The sequence below is a fragment of the Salvelinus fontinalis genome, chromosome 17 (genome assembly GCF_029448725.1).
Source record: "Salvelinus fontinalis isolate EN_2023a chromosome 17, ASM2944872v1, whole genome shotgun sequence".
Classification (NCBI taxonomy): Eukaryota; Metazoa; Chordata; class Actinopteri; order Salmoniformes; family Salmonidae; genus Salvelinus; species Salvelinus fontinalis.
Genome location: NC_074681.1, coordinates 20,693,946 through 20,701,048, shown reverse-complemented (window position 1 = coordinate 20,701,048; position 7,103 = coordinate 20,693,946).

The window sequence follows — 7,103 nt, the reverse complement described above, 5'->3', positions numbered from 1 at the left end:
TGTATCCAAGCAAACAGTCAATAAAACTTCATCTCCTGCTGATTCCTTTATATGCCACTCCTATACCAGCCCAAGCACTATACTCTGTCTCCTAGTAACACTGCCTAGTTAGGCCCTCTTTACACAGCACCTGACACCAGTCTTCAAATCTCTCTGGGTGATCAGGATGAGGCTGCTTCTCTCTCATAATTGTTACTTTCCTGTTGCCTTCAGACAGACACAGCTCTCTGCTTGCTGTGATTGGGTCCAATGTGAGCTCACAGGCATCTGGTTACATGAGAGAAATGAGAGAATAAGAAAGTTTATTTTATTTTATAATGACAAACTTTCACATTCACGTTGAGTGTATTGATTGTAGTGTAGCACAATCTCCAGATGTTTGATCGTATGTTTTATATAATTATAGTAAATGTTTACCTTAAAAAATTAGAATCTCTGCCTTCAGTAAGTATTCATACCACTTATTCCACATTTTGTTGTTACAGCCTATTTTCAAAATCGATTACATTCTCTCACCCATCTACACACAATACCCCATAATGACAAAGTTAAAATGTTTTTAGACATTTTTACAAATGTATTAAACATGAAATACAGAAATATCTCATTTACATAAGTATTCACACAATCCTTACCGATTACAAGCATACCCATAACATGATGCAGCCACCCACTATGCTTGAAAATATGAAAAGTGGTACTCATTAATGTGTTGTATTGGATTTGCCCCAAACAAAAACTTCATATTCAGGACAAAAAGTGAATTGTTTTGCCCAGTTTTTTGCCAGTATTACTTTGTTGTAAACAGGATGCAGGTTTTGGAATATTTGAGTTATGTGCATACTTCCATTTCACTCTGTCAATTAGGTTAGTATTTTGGAGTAACTACAATGTTGTTGGTTCATCCTCAGTTTGCACCTATCACAGGCATTAAACTCTGTAACTGTTTTAAAGTCACCATTGGCCTCCTGGTGAAATCCCTGAACGGTTTCCTTCCTCTCCGGCAACTGAGTTAGGAAGGACGCCTGTATCTTTGTATTGACTGGGTGTATTGATACACCATCCAAAGTGTAACTAATAACTTCACCATGTTTAAAGGAATGTCTGCTTTTTAAAAATGTTTACCCATCTACCAATATGTGCCCTTCTTTGTGAGGCATTGGAAAACCTCCCTGTACTGAATCTGTGTTTTAAATTCACTGCTTGACTGAGAGACATTACAGATAATTGTATGTGTAGGGTACAGAGATGAGGTAGTCATTTAAAAATCTGGCTAAACACTATTATTGCACACAGAGTGAGTCCATGAAACTTATTGTGACTTGATAAGCAACATTTTAATCCTGAACTTATTTAGGCTTGCCATAACAAAGGGGTTAAATACTTATTGACTCAAGACATTTCAGCTTTTTAATGAATTTGTAAAAATGTCTAAAAACATAAGTCCACTTTGACAATATGTGTAGGCCAGTGACAAATATTTTTTAAATCCATTTTACATTCAAGCTGTAACACAACAACATTTGGAAAAAGTCAAGGGGTGTGAATTGTTTCTGAAGGCACTGTATATGTGAGATACATTTCCTCAGCCCAGACTTTAACCAACACTCTTCACTGTGAACAACTCTGTGGAAAAAACAGAGAAGTCGCAAGGCTTTCAATTGACTGTTTTAGACTATTTTCCTGCTGTTTATAGGTCTACTGAAGGTTCAGAGACCCTCGTGTTTTCTCATGGTGGGGGGCACATGTTACTCTGTGTCTGTTCCGCTCTCTGTCCACCACCTTTCTCAGCATCTGGACCTGCCCCGGCAGCAACATCAGACATCTGGGCACACTCAGCTACAATAACCAATCACGCAGGGGGTTACTGTGAGGTCAGGGAGCAACCGCCAATCAGACAGGGTTATACTGTGATGTAGGGTGTCTGACTTACATCTATGACAGAGTAGATGAAATCTTTCCACAGCTCTCGAGCCTCCAGATTGGTAACCTGGATAAGAGGAGAACAGAGGAGAGGTTATTACTTTATGTCTGGACAGTGCCTACGGAAAGTATTCAGATCCCTTGACTTTTTCCAAATGTTACGTTACAGCCTTATTCCAAAATGTATTACATTTTTTACAATTCTCAGCAATCTACACACAATACCCCATAATGACAAAGTGAAAACAGTTGTAGAAATGTTTGCTAACTTATACAAAATAAAAAGCAGAAATACCTTATTTACATAAGCTTTCAGACCCTTTGCTATGAAACTCAAAATTGAGCTCAGGTGCATCCTGTTTCCAATGATCATCCTTGAGATGTTTCTACAATGTGGTTGGAGTCCACCTGTGGTAAATTAAATTCATTGGACATGATTTGGAAAGGCACACACTTGTCTATATAAGATCCCACAGTTGACAGTGCATGTCAGAGCAAAAACCAAGCCATGAGATCGAAGGAATTGTCTGTAGAGCCTTGAGGCAGAATTGTGTCAAAGAACAGATCTGGGGAAGAGTACCAAAACATTTCTGTAGCATTGAAGGTCCCCAAGAACACAGTGCCCTCCATCATTCTTAAATGGAAGAAGTTTGAACCACCAAGGCTCTTCTTAGAGCTGGCCGCCAGGCCAAACTGAACAATCGGGGAAGAAGGGCCTTGGTCAGTGAGGTGACCAAGAACCCGATGGTCACTCTGACAGAGCTCTAGAGTTCCTCTGTTGAGATTGGAGATCCTTCCAGAAGGACAACCATCTCTGCAGCACTCCACCAATCAGGCCTTTATGGTGGAGTGGCCAGACGGAAGCCACTCCTCAGTAAAAGGCACATGACAGCCCACTTGGAGTTTGCCAAAATGCACCTGAAGGACTCTCAGAACATAAGAAACAAGATTATCTGGTCTGATGAAAGCAAGATTGAATTATTTGACCTGAATGCGTCACGTCTGGAGGAAACCTGGCACCATCCCTACGGTGAAGCATGGTGGTGGCAGCATCATGCTGTGGGGATGTTTTTCAGCAGCAGGGACTGTGAGATTAGCCAGGATCGAAGCAAAGATGAACGGAGCAAAGTATAGTGAGATCCTTGATGAAAACCTGCTCCAGAGCGCTCAGGACCTCAGACTGGGGCAAAAGTTCACCTTCTAACAGGACAACAACCCTAAGCACACAGCCAAGACAATGCAGGAGTGGCTTCGTGACAAGTCTCTGAAAGTCCTTAAGTTGCCCAGCCAGAGCCCGGACTTGAACCCAATCTAACATTTCTGGAGAGACCTGAAAATAGCTGTGCAGCAACGCTCCCCATCCAACCTGACAGAGTTTGACAGGATCTTCAGAGAAAAATGGGAGAAACTCCCCAAATACAGGTGTGCCAAGCTTGTAGCGTCATACCCAAGAAGGCTGTAGTTGCTGCCAAAGGTGCTTCAACAAAGTAATGAGTAAAGGGTCTAAGTACTTATGTAAATGTGATTTACCTTTTTTGGGGGGGGGGGTGATTGTGGGGTATTGTGTTTTGATTGATGAGGGGAAAAAAACTATTTAATACATTTTAGAATAAGGCTATAACGTAACAAAATGTGTAAAAAGTCAAGGGGTCTGAATACTTTCTGAAGGCACTGTTTGTGCGTGCCCGTGTTTTCTAACTGTGAGTTCTCTCCATCCGTCATGCGTAGGATGATTCTAGCTGCTTCCAGGTTTCTGTCTCGGCTGCAGTCGTCTTTCAGTGAGACAAAGCCACTGAGGTCCATCTTCTCCACATACTGCAACATATAGCAACCATACAAACGCAATGACATATCAGACTTAGTGTGTAACAGTTACGTGAGTGTCCTTGGCATTATTGAAGAAGAATAGTGTTCCCACACAGACAGGTCCACAGCCGCTGAGAGATCTGTACGCACACACAGACAGAGATACGCAGAGAGATTCAGAGGAAATCAGAGACATATTGGAGCTGCATACCAGTATTTTCACTGGAAAATCTTTTAACATTATCGTACATTGTTACCTCATACTCAGTCTCTCTCACCCATAAAACCTTGTTTTTCCACCATTCATTTTTCCTCCATAGGGGATTTTAGAAACACTTCAAATAAGAGCGGTCTTCGTGTAAGCTTATCCTGGTGTGACGTTTTGATAACTGTGGAAATCTCTCTCGGACAAGGTGACTTATCAATGTATTCGCATGTATTTACCCCCAACAAATGAAATGCTAATGGGCTGCTAATGTGGCTATCATAAAGAACTACAAACGCCAAGATTTTCTGGACGAGAATGTCGAATCAAGGCAAAGGTAAGAATCTCTGGATTAACTACCTAATGTTAGCTAAATGTAGTAATTAATAAATAGGCTACATTCCTTAAATGTAACTGTTAGCAAAGGAGCCAGCTAGAGATGACATGCAGGAGTTTGCAGGGATTTATAGTCTTGAACGATGTCTTCTTTGATGCTAATTAGCATTTTCATATCTGAGAGTAAATAAAGCTGAACATATTAATGAAAGCCATCTTGTCCGCGAGATATTTACATCGTTATCAAAACGTCACGCCAGGGTAAGCCTACACAAAACACAGCCTGTATTTTAAGTGTTTCTTTAATCCCCTATTGGAAAAATGAATGGCGGAAAAACGATTTGAACCATTCCCTGTTTGACTGCTAGGTTTTATGGGTATTATGACACCTCCAATCTGGGGCTCTATAATGATCCCAGGGGATGATTCTGCACCACAGCTGTTGTCAATCCGTGGGCATGTGATCCTCCATTCAATAAAGTGCACCTGAACCCCAGTCCCAAACATCCGGCGTTACCTCCCTCCAAGCTGTGGCCAGGCAGTGTTATTAAAATGCAGCCACTGACAACACCATGCTTCGCTCATCTCCAAAACACCATAGCACAGTGGCACCATCTCTCAGAGATAGAGATGGCCATGTTAAAAGCATTTCTACAATCAATTCACTAGTAAGGTCATTTAGACTTGCTACTGTGTAAAGGAAACGGCTCTTGGATTCTAGGAAAAAAGGATGAATAGACTAAAAATGCCTATGCCAAAAGGGAGTTATATTCAAGCGTAGGCAACAAGAAGTGACAGATCCTCCTCTTACAGGCACATTTTCATTGCCTTTTCAATGACAGTTCAAAGGTTAGGAATGCTTGTGACATTCAGTCAGAATTTTGAGCTGAACATTGACAGCCGTCTTTTTTTTTTCGATTGGTAAGTTATCTGGCCGCTAGACTAAGTTAGTAATCATGGTTAATTACCAGCCTGGGGAACCCCATTGATCTTGTTAGTCAGTCTCACTCAGATATATTCAAAACTGCTAACATTTCTCTACACCCTAAGGCAAAATGTGTACAATTGAAGGAAATTAGCTGTAAAACAGCTCATTATCCTCTCCGACCCATAGCAAAATGAGTATAATTGCAGGAAATTAGTTATAAAATTGCTAAATCTCCTTGCCGCCCCATGGCAAAATGTGTTGAATTGCAGCAAACTTGCAGCATTTTCTACAGCCCCATGGCAATTTTTTTTAAATTGTACGAAATAAACTCTAAAATAAAAAAATGTGACGTGTCGAGCACAGACCGGCGAGCAAATGCGCCCCTCCTGATGAGTTAACATTTTTTGTGGCCCCCACCCCCATCAAAGTTGCCCATCCCTGGTCTATAGAATAGGCCTGCCTGTACATTCTTTGTTGTTATTGACATAATGACAGATCCTGCCTTGACTCGGCTATAAATCACTGGGCCATTTCTGCAGTGTTATCCAATCTAGTTCAGTGTCCAACCGTACAGTCATTGGTCCAACCCTAGGCTAATAGTGGTATGCTTAGGCGCTTAATTAATTCAGACTCCAGTTCAGTCTTCTTTAATAAAAATCACTTCTGAGCAAGAAGCAAGTGAAGTACACCACAGTATGTGGACACCCTTTCAAATGAGTGGATTTGGCTATTTCAGCCACACCAGTTGCTGACAGGTGTATAAAATTGAGCACACAGTCATGTAATTTCCATAGACAAACATTGGCAGTAGAATGGCCTTACTGAAGAGCTCAGTAACTTTCAACGTGGCACCTTCATAGGATGCCACCTTTCCGAGAAGTCAGTTCATTGAATTTCTGCCGCGCTAGGCTGCCCCGGTTAACGGTAAGTGCTGTTATTGTGAACGGGACAACCGAGTGCTGAAGCATCCTCAGTTGCAACACTCAGTACGGATTTAAAAACTGCCTCTGGAAGCAACTTCAGCACAAGAACTCTTTGTCAGTAGCATCAAGAAATGGGTTTCCATGGCCGAGCAGCCGCACACAAGCCTAAGATCACCATGCGCAATGCTAAGTGTCGGCTGGAGTGGTGTAAAGCTTGCCGCCATTGGACTCTGGAAATGCTTTCTCTGGAGTGATGAATCATGCTTCACCATCTGGCAGTCTGACAGACGAATCTGGGTTTGGTGTATGCCAGGAGAACGCTACCTGCCACAACGCATAGTGCCGACTGTAAAGTTTGGTGGAGAAGGAATAATAGTCTGGGGCTGTTTGTCATGGTTTGGGCTCCTTAGTTCCAGTGAAGGGAAATTAATGTTACAGCATACAATGGCATTCTAGATGATTCTGTGCTTCCAACTTTGTGGCAACAGTTTGAGGAATTCCCTTTCCTGTTTCAGCATGACAATGTCCCCGTGCACAAAGCGAGGTCCATAAAGAATGGTTTGTCGAGATTGGTGTGGAAGAACTTGACTGGCCCGTACAGAGCCCTGACCTCAACCCCATTGAACACCTTTGGGATGAATTGGAACACCAACTGCTAGCCAGGCCTAATCTCCCAACATCAATGCCGACCTCACTTCAACACAGCATGCAATGCAATAACCTTTTCTTTCAGTCCCGTTTTTCCAAGTATCCTTCGTAGTAGCAGGGCGGGAGCTGCGCCCTGGTTCCCTCCGGCCCCTAGAGCTGTTTTCTTACGTGGAGCAGCCATGAGTATAGCCGACTGGCTGGGCAAACCGAAAAGGGCACGCCTTCCTTTTATGAGATATTCCCGTGTGGCTCAGTTGGTAGAGCATGGCGCTTGCAACGCCAGGGTTGTGGGTTCGATTCCCACGGGGGACCAGTACAAAAAAATATGAATGTA